Below are 25,189 nucleotides of genomic sequence, written 5' to 3'. Positions count from 1 at the left end.
AAAGGCTCAGCCCGCCTCGCCGGAGCCAAAATAGGGCCTGAAGCAATCCTGCGGTTTTGAGGCCAGCTCACAAAAGAGCAACTTAAAAAATGGAGCTCAGGGTCACTGCAATTCACAAACCTGCAGAGTTATAAATGAAAACTAACGTCCAAAAATATGTTGAGGTAAGGCAAAGAAGAGGATCTGAATGCAAGACAGAATTGCAAGAAACAGATTTCAAGAGATAGATTGGACTCGCCTTTAAAGCACATGAAAAGCGGCAGAATTTCGACAATGATGCAGTTGGCCCAAAAGGGAGTATGCGTTAGTTCCTGAATATATCCAGGAAAAAACGCATATGCACTTTATGGGCAACCAAGCAAGCAAGCAATGCAAATGTGCACAACAAAGAAGTCTCATTTCCCACCGGTCAAAAGGGCCATCCGAAAAAATTGTAAACACCAGAAATGCAGGACAGGCCATGGAGAACAGGGAGCCTTTATACGCTGATGGACAGTGTGTGAACTGCCGAGAGCCACTCTGGAGAAGTGTATGGTGGTTCCTAAATCATCTAAAAAACAGAGCGACAGAGCATAGGGCACTTCCAATCACGGGAGTATATCTAGGGAAGTCTAAAAATCAACAAGACACAAGCACACCACAGTTTAGGGCTACTCTGTTTACAAGAACCTCAACTTCAGTACACCTTAAATATCCCAGGAAAGAGAACAATAGATAAAGAAAATGTGGTACTTATGTACAATGGAATATCTCTTCACCATGAAATCAATGTAATAAGGCTAGTAGAAGGATAAAGAGTGGATTGAGGTCCGATAATACTACTTGAAATAAGTCAAACAGAAAAAGAAACATATCATAAGATATCACTTATAGAGGGAGGATAAATATGGCTGCACAAAAAATGAATTACAAAACAGAACAGTGTCTCACATTTAGAAAACACACTTATGTCAGCTTAAGGGGAAAGGAGAGGTGGGGTGATGCATAAAACCAGAGTTTGAAATTAGCACAGATACCGTTCAATAAACCAAATAGGTATCAGACAAGATCTACACCTCGCTCAATGAACTGGCCTCAACACACCCTATACACCGCAGAGAAATATATCTGAGTAATAAGAATCTTAAAACCCATGTATTGATATATCTCCATAAGGGAATCAAGTGTGCGCAGAGCGGCACAAACACAGCAGTGAAAATGAGCTAAACCCCATTATAGAAATAAATTTTAAAACCAAAACGCAGAAACAATGAAAGAGAGAAAAATTCTTACAAAATTCGCTCAGGGGCTGTGATGCAACCTGGAATGACCACATATAAACCCACAGCTGGATAAGACATAAGGCTGGACACTTGGGGCTGAAAGGATTGGAGAGCTTTGGTGAGCAACTGCCGAAAGTTTAATGCAATACTTCATGCTACTTATTCCAAGGGTCCCAACACTCCAAGTTGAAGGGAATCTTCCTACAGCTAAACCATGCATGGGAAATCCAGCGGATGGTATACCATATGATCGGGAAAGGTTTCTAAAATGCACCTCATTTTCCTCTCCTGGGGCTCCGGATCAACATTCCAGCCACTTTACTAACAACATCTCCACATGGAGAGTCAATGCCTTTAAGTTCCGGTATCGCACAGTCTGCAGTTAGTGCGGAGGATGAATGGGAATAGGGGGAACCAGTGAGAAAATAGCTGTAGCGGTTTCAATGGGCACATGTCACTCTAATTTCAATTCAGGAAGAAGAATTAACCAAAGGCAGAGCAAGGCGCCCCAGAAGAAGAATAGGGCCTGAAGAAATCCTGTGGATATGAGGCAAGATCACAAAAATAAGAGCTGAAAAATGGAGCTAAGGGCCACTGCAATTCAAAAACCTGCAGAGTTATAAAGGCCAACTATTTTCCAAAAGTATATTGAAGTAAGGCTATGAAGAGGCACTGAGAGCAAGGCAGAACTGCAGGAAACCAATTTCAGGAGGTAGACTGGAATTGCACTGAAAACATATGAAAAGACTCAGAACGTCGACAATGATGCACTTGGCCAAAAAGGGCGTATGCGTTCTTTCCTGAATATATTCAGGAAGAAACGCATACGCCCTTTCTGGCCAACCAAGCAAGCTTGCAAAGGAAATCTGCACTACAATGAAGTCTCACTGCCCCCCGGTCAAAGGGACTTCTGAAAAAAGAGTAAAATCCAGAAAGGCAGGACAGGCCATGGAGAACTGGGAGCCTTGTTATGCTGATGGGCGAGATGTAAATTGCCAACAGCCACTCTGGAGAAGTGTATGGTGTTTCCTGAAACATTCAAAAAATTAAGCAACAGAGCCTAGGGCACTTCCACTTATGGTCCTATAGCTTAGGGAAATTAAAATCAAAAAGACACAGCCACCCCAAAGGTTGGGATGGCTCTGTTTACAAGAACCTCATTTACGGTACACGTTCAATATCGCAAAAAGCGAAAAATGGATAAAGAAGTTGTGGTACTTACGTACAATGCAATATCACTCAGCAATGAAATCTATGTCATCAGGCCCGTAGCAGCATAATGAGTGGATTCAGGTACGATGATTCTAAGTGAAATAAGTCACACAGAAAGAGAAACATCATAAGATATCACTACTACACGGAATGTAAACTTGGCTACACAGGAACTGAATTACAAAACAGAACAGGGTCTCAAATGTAGAAAACCAACTTATGCTTGCTTAAGGGGAAAGGTGAGTTGGGGTGCTGCATAAAACCAGAAATTGAAATTAGCAGATACCGTTCCATAAGACAAATATGTAATAGACAAGAGCTACTCCTTGCTCAACGAAGTGGACTCAACATCCCATATTAAAAGCCTAAGAATATACCTGACTAGTAAGAATCTTAAAACCTATGGATTTATATGTCTCCGAAAGAGAATCAAGCATGTGTACAGCGGCATAAATGCAGCAGTGATAGGATTGGTGAGGTTCGGTGAGCAAATGCAGACCCTTTGAAGTCATATTGCATGGTACCCATTCCATGGTCTCAACTCTCCAGGTTTAAGGGATTCTTCATTCAGCTAAAACATGCATGTGGAACCCAGAGTATGATCCACCGTGTGATCGGGAAACGTGTTCAAATGTGTCTCAGTTTTCGTCCCCTGGTACTCGGGTACAACATTCCAGACGCTTTACTAACACTCTCCCCACTTGGAGAGTCAGTGCCTTTAACCTCCTGTTTGGCCCAGTTGGCAGTTTCTGTGGAAGATGAACAGGAAGATGGAGAACCAAGGAGAGACTAGCTGGAGGTGTCTGGAAGGGCAAATTTAACTCTCATTTCCCACCAGGAAGAGGAATTAACCAAAGGCTCAGCGTGCCATGCCGGAACCACACTAGGGACTGAAGCAATCCTGCGGTGTTGCGGCCAGCTCACAAAAAAGCGAGTTGAAGAAAGGAGCTCAGGGACACTGTAAATCACAACCCTACAGAGTTATAAATGACACTTATCGTCCAAAAATATATTGAAGTAAGGCTGCCAAGAGGACTTGAAAGCGGGGCAGAATTGCAGGAAACCGATTTCAGGAGGTAGACTGGAATTGCATGTAAAGCATAGGAAAAGAGGCAGAACGTCCACAATGATGCACTTGGCCAAAAAGGGCGTATGCGTTCTTTCCTGAATATATTCAGGAAAAAACGCATACACCCTTTTTGGCCAACCAAGCAAGCTTGCAAAGGTAATCTGCACTACAATGAAGTCTCACTGCCCCCACGGTCAAAAGGGCCATCTGAAAAAAGTGTAAAATCCAGAAAGGCAGGACAGGCCATGGAGAACTGGGAGCCTTGTTATGCTGATGGGCGGGATGTAAATTGCCAGCAGCCACTCTGGAGAAGTGTATGGTGTTTCCTGAAACATCCAAAAAACAAAGCAACAGAGCCTAGGGCACTTCCACTTATGGTCCTATAGCTTAGGGAAATTAAAATCAAAAAGACACAGCCACCCCAAGTTTGGGACGGATCTGTTTACAAGAACCTCGTTTACGGTACAAGTTCAATATCACAGAAAGCGAAAAATGGATAAAGAAGTTGTGGTACTTACGTACAATGCAATATCACTCAGCAATGAAATCTATGTCATCAGGCCTGTAGCAGCATAATGACTGGATTCAGGTACGATGATTCTAAGTGAAATAAGTCACACAGAAAAAGAAACATCATAAGGTATCACTAATACATGGAATGTAAACTTGGCTACACAGGAACTGAATTACAAAGCAAAACAGGGTCTCAAATGTAGAAAGCCAACTTATGCTTGCTTAAGGGGAAAGGTGAGTTGGGGTGCTGCATAAAACCAGAGATTGAAATTAGCACAGATACCGTTCCATAAGCCAAATATGTAATAGACAAGAACTACTCCTTACTCAACGAAGTGGACTCAACACCCCATATTAAACGCCTAAGAATATACCTGACTAGTAAGAATCTTAAAACCTATGGATTTATATGTCTCCGAAAGAGAATCAAGCGTGTGTACAGCGGCATAAACGCAGCAGTGATAGGATTGTTGAGGTTCGGTGAGCAAATGCAGACCCTTTGAAGTCATATTGCATGGTACCCATTACATCGGTCTCAACTCTCTAGGTCTAAGGGATTCTTCCTTCAGCTAAAACATCCATGTGGAACCAAGAGTATGATCCACCATGTGATCGGGAAATGTGTTCAAATGTGTCTCAGTTTTAGTCCCCTGGTACTCGGGTGCAACACTCCAGATGCTTTACTAACACTCTCCCCACTTGGAGAGTCAGTGCCTTTAACCTCCTGTTTGGCCCAGTTTGCAATTTCTGTGGAAGATGAACAGGAATAGTGAGAACCAATGAGAGACTAGCTCGAGGTGTCTGGACGGGCAAATTTAACTCTCATTTCCCACCAGGAAGAGGAATTAACCAAAGGTTCAGCATGCCGTGCCAGAACCAAACTAGGGCCTGAAGCAATCCTGCAGTGTTGCGGCCAGCTCACAAGAAAGCGAGTTGAAGAAAGGAGCTCAGGGGCACTGTAATTCACAAACCTGCAGAGTTATAAATGACAGCTATCGTCCAAAAATATATTGAAGTAAGGCTGCCAAGAGGAGTTGAAAGCGGGGCAGAATTGCAGGAAACCGATTTCAGGAGGTAGACTGGAATTGCATGTAAAGCATAGGAAAAGAGGCAGAACGTCCACAATGATGCACTTGGCCAAAAAGGGCGTATGCGTTTTTTCCTGAATATATTCAGGAAAAAACGCATACGCCCTTTTTGGCCACCCAAGCAAGCTTGCAAAGGAAATCTGCACTACAATGAAGTCTCACTGCCCCCCGGTCAAAAGGGCCATCTGAAAAAAGTGTATAATCCAGAAAGGCAGGACAGGCCATGGAGAACTGGGAGCCTTGTTATGCTGATGGGCGTGACGTAAATTGCCAACAGCCACTCTGGAGAAGTGTATGGTGTTTCCTGAAACATCCAAAAAACAAAGCAACAGAGCCTAGGGCACTTCCACTTATGGTCCTATAGCTTAGGGAAATTAAAATCAAAAAGACACAGCCACCCTAAAGTTTGGGACGGCTCTGTTTGCAAGAACCTCGTTTACGGTACAAGTTCAATATCACAGAAAGCGAAAAATGGATAAAGAAGTTGTGGTACTTACGTACAATGCAATATCAGTCAGCAATGAAATCTATGTCATCAGGCCCGTAGCAGCATAATAAATGGATTCAGGTACGATGATTCTAAGTGAAATAAGTCACACAGAAAAAGAAACATCATAAGATATCACTAATACATGGAATGTAAACTTGGCTACACAAGAACTGAATTACAAAACAGAACAGAGTGTCAAATGTAGAAAACCAACTTAGGCTTGCTTAAGGGGAAGGGTGAGTTGGGGTGCTGCATAAAACCAGAGATTGAAATTAGCACAGATACCGTTCCATAAGCCAAATATGTAATAGACAAGAGCTACTCCTTGCTCAACGAAGTGGACTCAACACCCCATATTAAACGCCTAAGAATATACCTGACTAGTAAGAATCTTAAAACCTTTGAATTTATGTCTCCGAAAGAGAATCAAGCGTGTGTACAGCGGCATAAACGCAGCAGTGATAGGATTGGTGAGGTTCGGTGAGCAAATGCAGACCCTTTGAAGTCATATTGCATGGTACCCATTCCATGGGTCTCAACTCTCCAAGTTTAAGGGATTCTTCCTTCAGCTAAAACATGCATGTGGAACACAGAGTATGATCCACCGTGTGATCAGGAAACGTCTTCAAATGTGTCTCAGTTTTCGTCCCCTGGTACTCGGGTGCAACACTCCAGACGCTTTACTAACACTCTCTCCACTTGGAGAGTCAGTGCCTTTAACCTCCTATATGGCCCAGTTTGCAATTTCTGCGGAAAATGTTCAGGAATAGGGAGAACCAATGATAAGCTAGCTGGAGGTGTCTGGACGGGCAAATTTAACTCTCATTTCCCACCAGGAAGAGGAATTAACCAAAGGCTCAGCGTGCCGTGCCGGATCCACACTAGGACCAGAAGCAATCCTTTGGTGTTGCAGCCAGCTCACAAGAAAGCGAGTTGAAGAAAGGAGCTCAGGGGCACTGTAATTCACAAACCTGCAGAGTTATAAATGACAGCTATCTTCCAAAAATATATTGAAGTAAGGCAGCCAAGAGGAGTTGAAAGCGGAGCAGAATTGCAGGAAACCGATTTCAGGAGGCAGACAGGAATTGCATGTAAAGCATAGGAAAAGAGGCAGAACGTCCACAATGATGCACTTGGCCAAAAAGGGCGTATGCGTTTTTTCCTGAATATATTCAGGAAAAAACGCATACGCCGTTTTGGGCCAACCAAGAAAGCTTGCAAAGGAAATCTGCACTACAATGAAGTCTCACAGCCCCCCGGTCAAAAGGGCCATCTGAAAAAAGTGTAAAATCCAGAAAGGCAAGACAGGCCATGGAGAACTGGGAGCCTTTTTATGCTGATGGGCGGGATGTAAATTGCCAGCAGCCACTCTGGAGAAGTGTATAGTGTTTCCTGAAACATCCAAAAAACAAAGCAACAGAGCCTAGGGCACTTCCACTTATGGTCCTATAGCTTAGGGAAATTAAAATCAAAAAGACACAGCCACCCCAAAGTTTGGGATGGCTCTGTTTACAAGAACCTCGTTTACGGTACAAGTTCAATATCACAGAAAGCGAAAAATGGATAAAGAAGTTGTGGTACTTACGTACAATGCAATATCACTCAGCAATGAAATCTATGTCATCAGGCCCGTAGCAGCATAATGAGTGGATTTAGGTACAATGATTCTAAGTGAAATAAGTCACATAGAAAAAGAAACATCATAAGATATCACTATTACACGGAATGTAAACTTGGCTACAAAGGAACTGAATTACAAAACAGAACAGGGTGTCAAATGTAGAAAACCAACTTATGCTTGCTTAAGGGGAAAGGTGAGTTGGGGTGCTGCATGAAACCAGAGATTGAAATTAGCACAGATACCGTTCCATAAGCCAAATATGTAATAGACAAGAGCTACTCCTTGCTCAACGAAGTGGACTCAACACCCCATATTAAACGCCTAACAATATACCTGACTAGTAAGAATCTTAAAACCTATGGATTTATATGTCTCCGAAAGAGAATCAAGCGTGTGTACAGTGGCATAAACGCAGCAGTGATAGTATTGGTGAGGTTCGGTGAGCAAATGCAGACCCTTTGAAGTCATATTGCATGGTACCCATTCCATGGGTCTCAACTCTCCAGGTTTAAGGGATTCTTCCTTCAGCTAAAACATGCATGTGGAACACAGAGTATGATCCACCGTGTGATCAGGAAACGTCTTCAAATGTGTCTCAGTTTTAGTCCCCTGGTACTCGGGTGCAACACTCCAGACGCTTTACTAACACTCTCTCCACTTGGAGAGTCAGTGCCTTTAACCTCCTGTATGGCCCAGTTTGCAATTTCTGCGGAAAATGTACAGGAATAGGGAGAACCAATGATAAACTAGCTGGAGGTGTCTGGACGGGCAAATTTAACTCTCATTTCCCACCAGGAAGAGGAATTAACCAAAGGCTCAGCGTGCCGTGCCAGATCCACACTAGGGCCTGAAGCAATCCAGCGGTGTTGCGGCCAGCTCACAAAAAAGCGAGTTGAAGAAAGGAGATCAGGGGCACTGTAATTCACAAACCTGCAGAGTTATAAATGACAGCTATCGTCCAAAAATATATTGAAGTAAGGCTGCCAAGAGGACTTGAAAGCGGGGCAGAATTGCAGGAAACCGATTTCAGGAGGTAGACAGGAATTGCATGTAAAGCATAGGAAAAGAGGCAGAACGTCCACAATGATGCACTTGGCCAAAAAGGGCGTATGCGTTTTTTCCTGAATATATTCAGGAAAAAACGCATACGCCCTTTTTGGCCAACCAAGCAAGCTTGCAAAGGAAATCTGCACTACAATGAAGTCTCACTGCCCCCCGGTCAAAAGGGCCATCTGAAATATGTGTAAAATCCAGAAAGGCAGGACAGGCCATGGAGAACTGGGAGCCTTGTTATGCTGGTGGGCGTGATGTAAATTGCCAACAGCCACTCTGGAGAAGTGTATGGTGTTTCCTGAAACATCTAAAAAACAAAGCAACAGAGCCTAGGACACTTCCACTTATGGTCCTATAGCTTAGGGAAATTAAAATCAAAAAGACACGGTCACCCCAAAGTTTGGGACAGCTCTGTTTACAAGAACCTCGTTTACGGTACAAGTTCAATATCACAGAAAGCGAAAAATGGATAAAGAATTTGTGGTACTTACGTACAATGCAATATCACTCAGCAATGAAATCTATGTCATCAGGCCCGTAGCAGCATAATGAGTGGATTCAGGTACGATGATTCTAAGTGAAATAAGTCACACAGAAAAAGAAACATCATAAGATATCACCAATACACGGAATGTAAACTTGGCTACATAGGAACTGAATTACAAAACAGAACAGGGTCTCAAATGTAGAAAACCAACTTATGCTTGCTTAAGGGGAAAGGTGAGTTGGGGTGCTGCATGAAACCAGAGATTGAAATTAGCACAGATACCGTTCCATAAGCCAAATATGCAATAGACAAGAGCTACTCCTTGCTGAACGAAGTGGACTCAACACCCCATATTAAACGCCTAAGAATATACCTGACTAGAAATAATCTTAAAACCTACGGATTTATATGTCTCCGAAAGAGAATCAAGCGTGTGTACAGCGGCATAAACGCAGCAGTGATAGGATTGGTGAGGTTCGGTGAGCAAATGCAGACCCTTTGAAGTCATATTGCATGGTACCCATTCCATGGGTCTCAACTCTCCAGGTTTAAGGGATTCTTCCTTCAGCTAAAACATGCATGTGGAACACAGAGTATGATCCACCGTGTGATCGGGAAACGTGTTCAAATGTGTCTCAGTTTTCGTCCCCTGGTACTCGGGTGCAACATTCCAGACGCTTTACTAACACTCTGCCCACTTGGAGAGTCAGTGCCTTTAACCTCCTGTATGGCCCAGTTTGCAATTTCTGCGGAAAATGTACAGGAATAGGGAGAACCAATGAGAAACTAGCTGGAGGTGTCTGGACGGGCAAATTTAACTCTCATTTCCCACCAGAAAGAGGAATTAACCAAAGGCTCAGCATGCCGTGCCGGAACCACACTAGGGCCTGAAGCAATCCTACGGTGTTGCGGCCAGCTCACAAGAAAGCGAGTTGAAGAAAGGAGCTCAGGGGCACTGTAATTCACAAACCTGCAGAGTTATAAATGACAGCTATCGTCCAAAAATATATTGAAGTAAGGCTGCCAAGAGGACTTGAAAGCGGGGCAGAATTGCAGGAAACCGATTTCAGGAGGTAGACAGGAATTGCATGTAAAGCATAGGAAAAGAGGCAGAACGTCCACAATGATGCACTTGGCCAAAAAGGGCGTATGCGTTTTTTCCTGAATATATTCAGGAAAAAACGCATACGCACTTTTTGGCCAACCAAGCAAGCTTGCAAAGGAAATCTGCACTACAATGAAGTCTCACTGCCCCCCGGTCAAAAGGGCCATCTGAAATATGTGTAAAATCCAGAAAGGCAGGACAGGCCATGGAGAACTGGGAGCCTTGTTATGCTGGTGGGCGTGATGTAAATTGCCAACAGCCAATCTGGAGAAGTGTATGGTGTTTCCTGAAACATCTAAAAAACAAAGCAACAGAGCCTAGGGCACTTACACTTATGGTCCTATAGTTTAGGGAAATTAAAATCAAAAAGACACAGCCACCCCAAAGTTTGGGACGGCTCTGTTTACAAGAACCTCGTTTACGGTACAAGTTCAATATCACAGAAAGCAAAAAATGGATAAAGAAGTTGTGGTACTTACGTACAATGCAATATCACTCAGCAATGAAATCTATGTCATCAGGCCCGTAGCAGCATAATGAGTGGATGCAGGTTTGATGAGTCTAAGTGAAATAAGTCACACAGAAAAAGAAACATCATAAGATATCACTACTACACGGAATGTAAACTTGGCTACACAGGAACTGAATTACAAAACAGAACAGGGTCTCAAATGTAGAAAACCAACTTATGCTTGCTTAAGGGGAAAGGTGAGTTGGGGTGCTGCATGAAACCAGAGATTGAAATTAGCACAGATACCGTTCCATAAGCCAAATATGCAATAGACAAGAGCTACTCCTTGCTGAACGAAGTGGACTCAACACCCCATATTAAACGCCTAAGAATATACCTGACTAGAAATAATCTTAAAACCTACGGATTTATATGTCTCCGAAAGACAATCAAGCGTGTGTACAGCGGCATAAACGCAGCAGTGATAGGATTGGTGAGGTTCGGTGAGCAAATGCAGACCCTTTGAAGTCATATTGCATGGTACCCATTCCATGGGTCTCAACTCTCCAGGTTTAAGGGATTCTTCCTTCAGCTAAAACATGCATGTGGAACCCAGAGTATGATCCACCGTGTGATCGGGAAACGTGTTCAAATGTGTCTCGTTTTCGTCCCTGGTACTCGGGTGCAACATTCCAGATGCTTTACTAACACTCTCCCCACTTGGAGAGTCAGTGCCTTTAACCTCCTGTTTGGCCCAGTTTGTAATTTCTGTGGAAAATGAACAGGAATAGGGAGAACGAAAGAGAGACTAGCTGGAGGTGTCTGGACGGGCAAATTTAACTCTCATTTCCCACCAGGAAGAGGAATTAACCAAAGGCTCAGCGTGCCGTGCCGGAACTACACTAGGGCTTGAAGCAATCCTGCGGTGTTGGGGCCAGCTCACAAGAAAGCGAGTTGAAGAAACGAGCTCAGGGGCACTGTAATTCACAAACCTGCAGAGTTATAAATGACAGCTATCGTCCAAAAATATATTGAAGTAAGGCTGCCAAGAGGACTTGAAAGCGGGGCAGAATTGCAGGAAATCGATTTCAGGAGGTACACTGGAATTGCATGTAAAGCATAGGAAAAGAGGCAGAACGTCCACAATGATGCACTTGGCCAAAAAGGGCGTATGCATTTTTTCCTGAATATATTCAGGAAAAAACGCATACGCCCTTTTTGGCCAACCAAGCAAGCTTGCAAAGGAAATCTGCACTACAATGAAGTCTCACTGCCCCCCGGTCAAAAGGGCCATCTGAAAAAAGTGTAAAATCCAGAAAGGCAGGACAGGCCATGGAGAACTGGGAGCCTTGTTATGCTGGTGGTCGTGATGTAAATTGCCAACAGCCACTCTGGAGAAGTGTATGGTGTTTCCTGAAACATCTAAAAAACAAAGCAACAGAGCCTAGGGCACTTCCACTTATGGTCCCATAGCTTCGGGAAATTAAAATCAAAAAGACACGGTCACCCCAAAGTTTGGGATGGCTCTGTTTACAAGAACCTCGTTTACGGTACAAGTTCAATATCACAGAAAGCAAAAAATGGATAAAGAAGTTGTGGTACTTACGTACAATGCAATATCACTCAGCAATGAAATCTATGTCATCAGGCCCGTAGCAGCATAATGAGTGGATGCAGGTATGATGAGTCTAAGTGAAATAAGTCACACAGAAAAAGAAACATCATAAGATATCACTACTACACGGAATGTAAACTTGGCTACACAGGAACTGAATTACAAAACAGAACAGGGTGTCAAATGTAGAAAACCAACTTATGCTTGCTTAAGGGGAAAGGTGAGTTGGGGTGCTGCATGAAACCAGAGATTGAAATTAGCACAGATACTGTTCTATAAGCCAAATATGCAAGAGACTAGAGCTACTCCTTGCTGAACGAAGTGGACTCAACACCCCATATTAAACGCCTAAGAATATACCTGACTAGAAATAATCTTAAAACCTACGGATTTATATGTCTACGAAAGAGAATCAAGCGTGTGTACAGTGGCATAAACGCAGCAGTGATAGGATTGGTGAGGTTAGGTGAGCAAATTCAGACCCTTTGAAGTCATATTGCATGGTACCCATTCCATGGGTCTCAACTCTCCAGGTTTAAGGGATTTTTCCTTCAGCTAAAACATGCATGTGGAACCCAGAGTATGATCCACCGTGTGATCGGGAAACGTGTTCAAATGTGTCTCGTTTTCGTCCCTGGTACTCGGGTGCAACATTCCAGATGCTTTACTAACACTCTCCCCACTTGGAGAGTCAGTGCCTTTAACCTCCTGTTTGGCCCAGTTTGTAATTTCTGTGGAAGATGAACAGGAAGATGGAGAACCAAGGAGAGACTAGCTGGAGGTGTCTGGAAGGGCAAATTTAACTCTCATTTCCCACCAGGAAGAGGAATTAACCAAAGGCTCAGCGTGCCATGCCGGAACCACACTAGGGACTGAAGCAATCCTGCGGTGTTGCGGCCAGCTCACAAAAAAGCGAGTTGAAGAAAGGAGCTCAGGGACACTGTAATTCACAACCCTACAGAGTTATAAATGACACTTATCGTCCAAAAATATATTGAAGTAAGGCTGCCAAGAGGACTTGAAAGCGGGGCAGAATTGCAGGAAACCGATTTCAGGAGGTAGACTGGAATTGCATGTAAAGCATAGGAAAAGAGGCAGAACGTCCACAATGATGCACTTGGCCAAAAAGGGCGTATGCTTTCTTTCCTGAATATATTCAGGAAAAAACGCATACGCCCTTTTTGGCCAACCAAGCAAGCTCGCAAAGGAAATCTGCACTACAATGAAGTCTCACTGCCCCCCGGTCAAAAGGGCCATCTGAAAAAAGTGTAAAATCCAGAAAGGCAGGACAGGCCATGGAGAACTGGGAGCCTTGTTATGCTGATGGGCGGGATGTAAATTGCCAGCAGCCACTCTGGAGAAGTGTATGGTGTTTCCTGAAACATCCAAAAAACAAAGCAACAGAGCCTAGGGCACTTCCACTTATGGTCCTATAGCTTAGGGAAATTAAAATCAAAAAGACACAGCCACCCCAAGTTTGGGACGGCTCTGTTTACAAGAACCTCGTTTACGGTACAAGTTCAATATCACAGAAAGCGAAAAATGGATAAAGAAGTTGTGGTACTTACGTACAATGCAATATCACTCAGCAATGAAATCTATGTCATCAGGCCTGTAGCAGCATAATGACTGGATTCAGGTACGATGATTCTAAGTGAAATAAGTCACACAGAAAAAGAAACATCATAAGGTATCACTAATACATGGAATGTAAACTTGGCTACACAGGAACTGAATTACAAAGCAAAACAGGGTCTCAAATGTAGAAAACCAACTTATGCTTGCTTAAGGGGAAAGGTGAGTTGGGGTGCTGCATAAAACCAGAGATTGAAATTAGCACAGATACCGTTCCATAAGCCAAATATGTAATAGACAAGAGCTACTCCTTACTCAACGAAGTGGACTCAACACCCCATATTAAACGCCTAAGAATATACCTGACTAGTAAGAATCTTAAAACCTATGGATTTATATGTCTCCGAAAGAGAATCAAGCGTGTGTACAGCGGCATAAACGCAGCAGTGATAGGATTGGTGAGGTTCGGTGAGCAAATGCAGACCCTTTGAAGTCATATTGCATGGTACCCATTACATCGGTCTCAACTCTCTAGGTCTAAGGGATTCTTCCTTCAGCTAAAACATCCATGTGGAACCAAGAGTATGATCCACCATGTGATCGGGAAATGTGTTCAAATGTGTCTCAGTTTTAGTCCCCTGGTACTAGGGTGCAACACTCCAGACGCTTTACTAACACTCTCCCCACTTGGAGAGTCAGTGCCTTTAACCTCCTGTTTGGCCCAGTTTGCAATTTCTGTGGAAGATGAACAGGAATAGTGAGAACCAATGAGAGACTAGCTCGAGGTGTCTGGATGGGCAAATTTAACTCTCATTTCCCACCAGGAAGAGGAATTAACCAAAGGTTCAGCATGCCGTGCCAGAACCAAGCTAGGGCCTGAAGCAATCCTGCAGTGTTGCGGCCAGCTCACAAGAAAGCGAGTTGAAGAAAGGAGCTCAGGGGCACTGTAATTCACAAACCTGCAGAGTTATAAATGACAGGTATCTTCCAAAAATATATTGAAGTAAGGCTGCCAAGAGGAGTTGAAAGCGTGGCAGAATTGCAGGAAACCGATTTCAGGAGGTAGACGGGAATTGCATGTAAAGCATAGGAAAAGAGGCAGAACGTCCACAATGATGCACTTGGCCAAAAAGGGCGTATGCGTTTTTTCCTGAATATATTCAGGAAAAAACGCATACGCCCTTTTTGGCCAACCAAGCAAGCTTGCAAAGGAAATCTGCACTACAATGAAGTCTCACTGCCCCCCGGTCAAAAGGGCCATCTGAAAAAAGTGTAAAATCCAGAAAGGCAGGACAGGCCATGGAGAACTGGGAGCCTTGTTATGCTGATGGGCGTGATGTAAATTGCCAACAGCCACTCTGGAGAAGTGTATGGTGTTTCCTGAAACATCCAAAAAACAAAGCAACAGAGCCTAGGGCACTTCCACTTATGGTCCTATAGCTTAGGGAAATTAAAATCAAAAAGACACAGCCACCCTAAAGTTTGGGACGGCTCTGTTTGCAAGAACCTCGTTTACGGTACAAGTTCAATATCACAGAAAGCGAAAAATGGATAAAGAAGTTGTGGTACTTACGTACAATGCAATATCAGTCAGCAATGAAATCTATGTCATCAGGCCCGTAGCAGCATAATGAGTGGATTTAGGTACAATGATTCTAAGTGAAATAAGTCACACAGAAAAAGAAACATCATAAGATATCACTATTACACGGAATGTAAACTTGGCTACAAAGGAACTGAATTACAAAACAGAACAGGGTGTCAAATGTAGAAAACCAACTTATGCTTGCTTAAGGGGAAAGGTGAGTTGGGGTGCTGCATGAAACCAGAGATTGAAATTAGCACAGATACCGTTCCATAAGCCAAATATGTAATAGACAAGAGCTACTCCTTGGTCAACGAAGTGGACTCAACACCCCATATTAAACGCCTAACAATATACCTGACTAGTAAGAATCTTAAAACCTATGGATTTATATGTCTCCGAAAGAGAATCAAGCGTGTGTACAGTGGCATAAACGCAGCAGTGATAGTATTGGTGAGGTTCGGTGAGCAAATGCAGACCCTTTGAAGTCATATTGCATGGTACCCATTCCATGGGTCTCAACTCTCCAGGTTTAAGGGATTCTTCCTTCAGCTAAAACATGCATGTGGAACACAGAGTATGATCCACCGTGTGATCAGGAAACGTCTTCAAATGTGTCTCAGTTTTAGTCCCCTGGTACTCGGGTGCAACACTCCAGACGCTTTACTAACACTCTCTCCACTTGGAGAGTCAGTGCCTTTAACCTCCTGTATGGCCCAGTTTGCAATTTCTGCGGAAAATGTACAGGAATAGGGAGAACCAATGATAAACTAGCTGGAGGTGTCTGGACGGGCAAATTTAACTCTCATTTCCCACCAGGAAGAGGAATTAACCAAAGGCTCAGCGTGCCGTGCCAGATCCACACTAGGGCCTGAAGCAATCCAGCGGTGTTGCGGCCAGCTCACAAAAAAGCGAGTTGAAGAAAGGAGATCAGGGGCACTGTAATTCACAAACCTGCAGAGTTATAAATGACAGCTATCGTCCAAAAATATATTGAAGTAAGGCTGCCAAGAGGACTTGAAAGCGGGGCAGAATTGCAGGAAACCGATTTCAGGAGGTAGACAGGAATTGCATGTAAAGCATAGGAAAAGAGGCAGAACGTCCACAATGATGCACTTGGCCAAAAAGGGCGTATGCGTTTTTTCCTGAATATATTCAGGAAAAAACGCATACGCCCTTTTTGGCCAACCAAGCAAGCTTGCAAAGGAAATCTGCACTACAATGAAGTCTCACTGCCCCCCGGTCAAAAGGGCCATCTGAAATATGTGTAAAATCCAGAAAGGCAGGACAGGCCATGGAGAACTGGGAGCCTTGTTATGCTGGTGGGCGTGATGTAAATTGCCAACAGCCACTCTGGAGAAGTGTATGGTGTTTCCTGAAACATCTAAAAAACAAAGCAACAGAGCCTAGGACACTTCCACTTATGGTCCTATAGCTTAGGGAAATTAAAATCAAAAAGACACGGTCACCCCAAAGTTTGGGACAGCTCTGTTTACAAGAACCTCGTTTACGGTACAAGTTCAATATCACAGAAAGCGAAAAATGGATAAAGAATTTGTGGTACTTACGTACAATGCAATATCACTCAGCAATGAAATCTATGTCATCAGGCCCGTAGCAGCATAATGAGTGGATTCAGGTACGATGATTCTAAGTGAAATAAGTCACACAGAAAAAGAAACATCATAAGATATCACCAATACACGGAATGTAAACTTGGCTACATAGGAACTGAATTACAAAACAGAACAGGGTCTCAAATGTAGAAAACCAACTTATGCTTGCTTAAGGGGAAAGGTGAGTTGGGGTGCTGCATGAAACCAGAGATTGAAATTAGCACAGATACCGTTCCATAAGCCAAATATGCAATAGACAAGAGCTACTCCTTGCTGAACGAAGTGGACTCAACACCCCATATTAAACGCCTAAGAATATACCTGACTAGAAATAATCTTAAAACCTACGGATTTATATGTCTCCGAAAGACAATCAAGCGTGTGTACAGCGGCATAAACGCAGCAGTGATAGGATTGGTGAGGTTCGGTGAGCAAATGCAGACCCTTTGAAGTCATATTGCATGGTACCCATTCCATGGGTCTCAACTCTCCAGGTTTAAGGGATTCTTCCTTCAGCTAAAACATGCATGTGGAACACAGAGTATGATCCACCGTGTGATCGGGAAACGTGTTCAAATGTGTCTCAGTTTTCGTCCCCTGGTACTCGGGTGCAACATTCCAGACGCTTTACTAACACTCTGCCCACTTGGAGAGTCAGTGCCTTTAACCTCCTGTATGGCCCAGTTTGCAATTTCTGCGGAAAATGTACAGGAATAGGGAGAACCAATGAGAAACTAGCTGGAGGTGTCTGGACAGGCAAATTTAACTCTCATTTCCCACCAGAAAGAGGAATTAACCAAAGGCTCAGCATGCCGTGCCGGAACCACACTAGGGCCTGAAGCAATCCTACGGTGTTGCGGCCAGCTCACAAGAAAGCGAGTTGAAGAAAGGAGCTCAGGGGCACTGTAATTCACAAACCTGCAGAGTTATAAATGACAGCTATCGTCCAAAAATATATTGAAGTAAGGCTGCCAAGAGGACTTGAAAGCGGGGCAGAATTGCAGGAAACCGATTTCAGGAGGTAGACAGGAATTGCATGTAAAGCATAGGAAAAGAGGCAGAACGTCCACAATGATGCACTTGGCCAAAAAGGGCGTATGCGTTTTTTCCTGAATATATTCAGGAAAAAACGCATACGCACTTTTTGGCCAACCAAGCAAGCTTGCAAAGGAACTCTGCACTACAATGAAGTCTCACTGCCCCCCGGTCAAAAGGGCCATCTGAAATATGTGTAAAATCCAGAAAGGCAGGACAGGCCATGGAGAACTGGGAGCCTTGTTATGCTGGTGGGCGTGATGTAAATTGCCAACAGCCACTCTGGAGAAGTGTATGGTGTTTCCTGAAACATCTAAAAAACAAAGCAACAGAGCCTAGGGCACTTACACTTATGGTCCTATAGTTTAGGGAAATTAAAATCAAAAAGACACAGCCACCCCAAAGTTTGGGACGGCTCTGTTTACAAGAACCTGGTTTACGGTACAAGTTCAATATCACAGAAAGCAAAAAATGGATAAAGAAGTTGTGGTACTTACGTACAATGCAATATCACTCAGCAATGAAATCTATGTCATCAGGCCCGTAGCAGCATAATGAGTGGATGCAGGTTTGATGAGTCTAAGTGAAATAAGTCACACAGAAAAAGAAACATCATAAGATATCACTACTACACGGAATGTAAACTTGGCTACACAGGAACTGAATTACAAAACAGAACAGGGTCTCAAATGTAGAAAACCAACTTATGCTTGCTTAAGGGGAAAGGTGAGTTGGGGTGCTGCATGAAACCAGAGATTGAAATTAGCACAGATACCGTTCCATAAGCCAAATATGCAATAGACAAGAGCTACTCCTTGCTGAACGAAGTGGACTCAACACCCCATATTAAACGCCTAAGAATATACCTGACTAGAAATAATCTTAAAACCTACGGATTTATATGTCTCCGAAAGACAATCAAGCGTGTGTACAGCGGCATAAATGCAGCAGTGATAGGATTGGTGAGGTTCGGTGAGCAAATGCAGACCCTTTGAAGTCATATTGCATGGTACCCATTCCATGGGTCTCAACTCTCCAGGTTTAAGGGATTCTTCCTTCAGCTAAAACATGCATGTGGAACCCAGAGTATGATCCACCGTGTGATCGGGAAACGTGTTCAAATGTGTCTCGTTTTAGTCCCTGGTACTCGGGTGCAACATTCCAGATGCTTTACTAACACTCTCCCCACTTGGAGAGTCAGTGCCTTTAACCTCCTGTTTGGCCCAGTTTGTAATTTCTGTGGAAAATGAACAGGAATAGGGAGAACGAAAGAGAGACTAGCTGGAGGTGTCTGGACGGGCAAATTTAACTCTCATTTCCCACCAGGAAGAGGAATTAAACAAAGGCTCAGCGTGCCGTGCCGGAACTACACTAGGGCTTGAAGCAATCCTGCGGTGTTGGGGCCAGCTCACAAGAAAGCGAGTTGAAGAAACGAGCTCAGGGGCACTGTAATTCACAAACCTGCAGAGTTATAAATGACAGCTATCGTCCAAAAATATATTGAAGTAAGGCTGCCAAGAGGACTTGAAAGCGGGGCAGAATTGCAGGAAATCGATTTCAGGAGGTACACTGGAATTGCATGTAAAGCATAGGAAAAGAGGCAGAACGTCCACAATGATGCACTTGGCCAAAAAGGGCGTATGCATTTTTTCCTGAATATATTCAGGAAAAAACGCATACGGCCTTTTTGGCCAATGAAGCAAGCTTGCAAAGGAAATCTGCACTACAATGAAGTCTCACTGCCCCCCGGTCAAAAGGGCCATCTGAAAAAAGTGTAAAATACAGAAAGGCAGGACAGGCCATGGAGAACTGGGAGCCTTGTTATGCTGGTGGTCGTGATGTAAATTGCCAACAGCCACTCTGGAGAAGTGTATGGTGTTTCCTGAAACATCTAAAAAACAAAGCAACAGAGCCTAGGGCACTTCCACTTATGGTCCCATAGCTTCGGGAAATTAAAATCAAAAAGACACGGTCACCCCAAAGTTTGGGATGGCTCTGTTTACAAGAACCTCGTTTACGGTACAAGTTCAATATCACAGAAAGCAAAAAATGCATAAAGAAGTTGTGGTACTTACGTACAATACAATATCACTCAGCAATGAAATCTATGTCATCAGGCCCGTAGCAGCATAATGAGTGGATGCAGGTATGATGAGTCTAAGTGAAATAAGTCACACAGAAAAAGAAACATCATAAGATATCACTACTACACGGAATGTAAACTTGGCTACACAGGAACTGAATTACAAAACAGAACAGGGTGTCAAATGTAGAAAACCAACTTATGCTTGCTTAAGGGGAAAGGTGAGTTGGGGTGCTGCATGAAACCAGAGATTGAAATTAGCACAGATACTGTTCTATAAGCCAAATATGCAAGAGACTAGAGCTACTCCTTGCTGAACGAAGTGGACTCAACACCCCATATTAAACGCCTAAGAATATACCTGACTAGAAATAATCTTAAAACCTACGGATTTATATGTCTACGAAAGAGAATCAAGCGTGTGTACAGTGGCATAAACGCAGCAGTGATAGGATTGGTGAGGTTAGGTGAGCAAATGCAGACCCTTTGAAGTCATATTGCATGGTACCCATTCCATGGGTCTCAACTCTCCAGGTTTAAGGGATTTTTCCTTCAGCTAAAACATGCATGTGGAACCCAGAGTATGATCCACCGTGTGATCGGGAAACGTGTTCAAATGTGTCTCGTTTTCGTCCCTGGTACTCGGGTGCAACATTCCAGATGCTTTACTAACACTCTCCCCACTTGGAGAGTCAGTGCCTTTAACCTCCTGTTTGGCCCAGTTTGTAATTTCTGTGGAAGATGAACAGGAAGATGGAGAACCAAGGAGAGACTAGCTGGAGGTGTCTGGAAGGGCAAATTTAACTCTCATTTCCCACCAGGAAGAGGAATTAACCAAAGGCTCAGCGTGCCATGCCGGAACCACACTAGGGACTGAAGCAATCCTGAGGTGTTGCGGCCAGCTCAAAAAAAAGCGAGTTGAAGAAAGGAGCTCAGGGACACTGTAATTCACAACCCTACAGAGTTATAAATGACACTTATCGTCCAAAAATATATTGAAGTAAGGCTGCCAAGAGGACTTGAAAGCGGGGCAGAATTGCAGGAAACCGATTTCAGGAGGTAGACTGGAATTGCATGTAAAGCATAGGAAAAGAGGCAGAACGTCCACAATGATGCACTTGGCCAAAAAGGGCGTATGCTTTCTTTCCTGAATATATTCAGGAAAAAACGCATACGCCCTTTTTGGCCAACCAAGCAAGCTTGCAAAGGAAATCTGCACTACAATGAAGTCTCACTGCCCCCCGGTCAAAAGGGACATCTGAAAAAAGTGTAAAATCCAGAAAGGCAGGACAGGCCATGGAGAACTGGGAGCCTTGTTATGCTGATGGGCGGGATGTAAATTGCCAGCAGCCACTCTGGAGAAGTGTATGGTGTTTCCTGAAACATCCAAAAAACAAAGCAACAGAGCCTAGGGCACTTCCACTTATGGTCCTATAGCTTAGGGAAATTAAAATCAAAAAGACACAGCCACCCCAAGTTTGGGACGGCTCTGTTTACAAGAACCTCGTTTACGGTACAAGTTCAATATCACAGAAAGCGAAAAATGGATAAAGAAGTTGTGGTACTTACGTACAATGCAATATCACTCAACAATGAAATCTATGTCATCAGGCCTGTAGCAGCATAATGACTGGATTCAGGTACGATGATTCTAAGTGAAATAAGTCACACAGAAAAAGAAACATCATAAGGTATCACTAATACATGGAATGTAAACTTGGCTACACAGGAACTGAATTACAAAGCAAAACAGGGTCTCAAATGTAGAAAACCAACTTATGCTTGCTTAAGGGGAAAGGTGAGTTGGGGTGCTGCATGAAACCAGAGATTGAAATTAGCACAGATACCGTTCCATAAGCCAAATATGTAATAGACAAGAGCTACTCCTTACTCAACGAAGTGGACTCAACACCCCATATTAAACGCCTAAGAATATACCTGACTAGTAAGAATCTTAAAACCTATGGATTTATATGTCTCCGAAAGAGAATCAAGCGTGTGTACAGCGGCATAAACGCAGCAGTGATAGGATTGGTGAGGTTCGGTGAGCAAATGCAGACCCTTTGAAGTCATATTGCATGGTACCCATTACATCGGTCTCAACTCTCTAGGTCTAAGGGATTCTTCCTTCAGCTAAAACATCCATGTGGAACCAAGAGTATGATCCACCATGTGATCGGGAAATGTGTTCAAATGTGTCTCAGTTTTAGTCCCCTGGTACTAGGGTGCAACACTCCAGATGCTTTACTAACACTCTCCCCACTTGGAGAGTCAGTGCCTTTAACCTCCTGTTTGGCCCAGTTTGCAATTTCTGTGGAAGATGAACAGGAATAGTGAGAACCAATGAGAGACTAGCTCGAGGTGTCTGGATGGGCAAATTTAACTCTCATTTCCCACCAGGAAGAGGAATTAACCAAAGGTTCAGCATGCCGTGCCAGAACCAAGCTAGGGCCTGAAGCAATCCTGCGGTGTTGCGGCCAGCTCACAAGAAAGCGAGTTGAAGAAAGGAGCTCAGGGGCACTGTAATTCACAAACCTGCAGAGTTATAAATGACAGGTATCTTCCAAAAATATATTGAAGTAAGGCTGCCAAGAGGAGTTGAAAGCGTGGCAGAATTGCAGGAAACCGATTTCAGGAGGTAGACTGGAATTGCATGTAAAGCATAGGAAAAGAGGCAGAACGGCCACAATGATGCACTTGGCCAAAAAGGGCGTATGCGTTTTTTCCTGAATATATTCAGGAAAAAACGCATACGCCCTTTTTGGCCAACCAAGCAAGCTTGCAAAGGAAATCTGCACTACAATGAAGTCTCACTGCCCCCCGGTCAAAAGGGCCATCTGAAAAAAGTGTAAAATCCAGAAAGGCAGGACAGGCCATGGAGAACTGGGAGCCTTGTTATGCTGATGGGCGTGATGTAAATTGCCAACAGCCACTCTGGAGAAGTGTATGGTGTTTCCTGAAACATCCAAAAAACAAAGCAACAGAGCCTAGGGCACTTCCACTTATGGTCCTATAGCTTAGGGAAATTAAAATCAAAAAGACACAGCCACCCTAAAGTTTGGGACGGCTCTGTTTGCAAGAACCTCGTTTACGGTACAAGTTCAATATCACAGAAAGCGAAAAATGGATAAAGAAGTTGTGGTACTTACGTACAATGCAATATCAGTCAGCAATGAAATCTATGTCATCAGGCCCGTAGCAGCATAATGAATGGATTCAGGTACGATGATTCTAAGTGAAATAAGTCACACAGAAAAAGAAACATCATAAGATATCACTAATACATGGAATGTAAACTTGGCTACACAAGAACTGAATTACAAAACAGAACAGAGTGTCAAATGTGGAAAACCAACTTAGGCTTGCTTAAGGGGAAGGGTGAGTTGGGGTGCTGCATAAAACCAGAGATTGAAATTAGCACAGATACCGTTCCATAAGCCAAATATGTAATAGACAAGAGCTACTCCTTGCTCAACGAAGTGGACTCAACACCCCATATTAAACGCCTAAGAATATACCTGACTAGTAAGAATCTTAAAACCTTTGAATTTATGTCTCCGAAAGAGAATCAAGCATGTGTACAGCGGCATAAACGCAGCAGTGATAGGATTGGTGAGGTTCGGTGAGCAAATGCAGACCCTTTGAAGTCATATTGCATGGTACCCATTCCATGGGTCTCAACTCTCCAGGTTTAAGGGATTCTTCCTTCAGCTAAAACATGCATGTGGAACACAGAGTATGATCCACCGTGTGATCGGGAAACGTGTTCAAATGTGTCTCAGTTTTCGTCCCCTGGTACTCGGGTGCAACACTCCAGACGCTTTACTAACACTCTCCCCACTTGGAGAGTCAGTGCCTTTAACCTCCTGTATGGCCCAGTTTGCAATTTCTGCGGAAAATGTTCAGGAATAGGGAGAACCAATGAGAAACTAGCTGGAGGTGTCTGGACGGGCAAATTTAACTCTCATTTCCCACCAGGAAGAGGAATTAACCAAAGGCTCAGCGTGCCGTGCCAGATCCACACTAGGTCCAGAAGCAATCCTTTGGTGTTGCAGCCAGCTTACAAGAAAGCGAGTTGAAGAAAGGAGCTCAGGGGCACTGTAATTCACAAACCTGCAGAGTTATAAATGACAGCTATCTTCCAAAAATATATTGAAGTAAGGCAGCCAAGAGGAGTTGAAAGCGGAGCAGAATTGCAGGAAACCGATTTCAGGAGGCAGACAGGAATTGCATGTAAAGCATAGGAAAAGAGGCAGAACGTCCACAATGATGCACTTGGCCAAAAAGGGCGTATGCGTTTTTTCCTGAATATATTCAGGAAAAAACGCATACGCCCTTTTTGGCCAACCAAGAAAGCTTGCAAAGGAAATCTGCACTACAATGAAGTCTCACAGCCCCCCGGTCAAAAGGGCCATCTGAAAAAAGTTTAAAATCCAGAAAGGCAGGACAGGCCATGGAGAACTGGGAGCCTATTTATGCTGATGGGCGGGATGTAAATTGCCAGCAGCCACTCTGGAGAAGTGTATAGTGTTTCCTGAAACATCCAAAAAACAAAGCAACAGAGCCTAGGGCACTTCCACTTATGGTCCTATAGCTTAGGGAAATTAAAATCAAAAAGACACAGCCACCCCAATGTTTGGGATGGCTCTGTTTACAAGAACCTCGTTTACGGTACAAGTTCAATATCACAGAAAGCGAAAAATGTATAAAGAAGTTGTGGTACTTACGTACAATGCAATATCACTCAGCAATGAAATCTATGTCATCAGGCCCGTAGCAGCATAATGAGTGGATTCAGGTACAATGATTCTAAGTGAAATAAGTCACACAGAAAAAGAAACATCATAAGATATCACTATTACACGGAATGTAAACTTGGCTACACAGGAACTGAATTACAAAACAGAACAGGGTGTCAAATGTAGAAAACCAACTTATGCTTGCTTAAGGGGAAAGGTGAGTTGGGGTGCTGCATACAACAAGAGATTGAAATTAGCACAGATACCGTTCCATAAGCCAAATATGTAATAGACAAGAGCTACTCCTTGCTCAACGAAGTGGACTCAACACCCCATATTAAACGCCTAACAATATACCTGACTAATAAGAATCTTAAAACCTATGGATATATATGTCCACGAAAGAGAATCAAGCGTGTGTATAGTGGCATAAACGCAGCAGTGATAGTATTGGTGAGGTTCGGTGAGCAAATGCAGACCCTTTGAAGTCATATTGCATGGTACCCATTTCATGGGTCTCAACTCTCCAGGTTTAAGGGATTCTTCCTTCAGCTAAAACATGCATGTGGAACACAGAGTATGATCCACCG

This window comes from Leucopleurus acutus, assembly GCF_964270905.1.
Source record: "Leucopleurus acutus genome assembly, chromosome: 1".
NCBI lineage: Eukaryota > Metazoa > Chordata > Mammalia > Artiodactyla > Delphinidae > Leucopleurus > Leucopleurus acutus.
Note: the sequence above shows the minus strand (reverse complement) of the source record.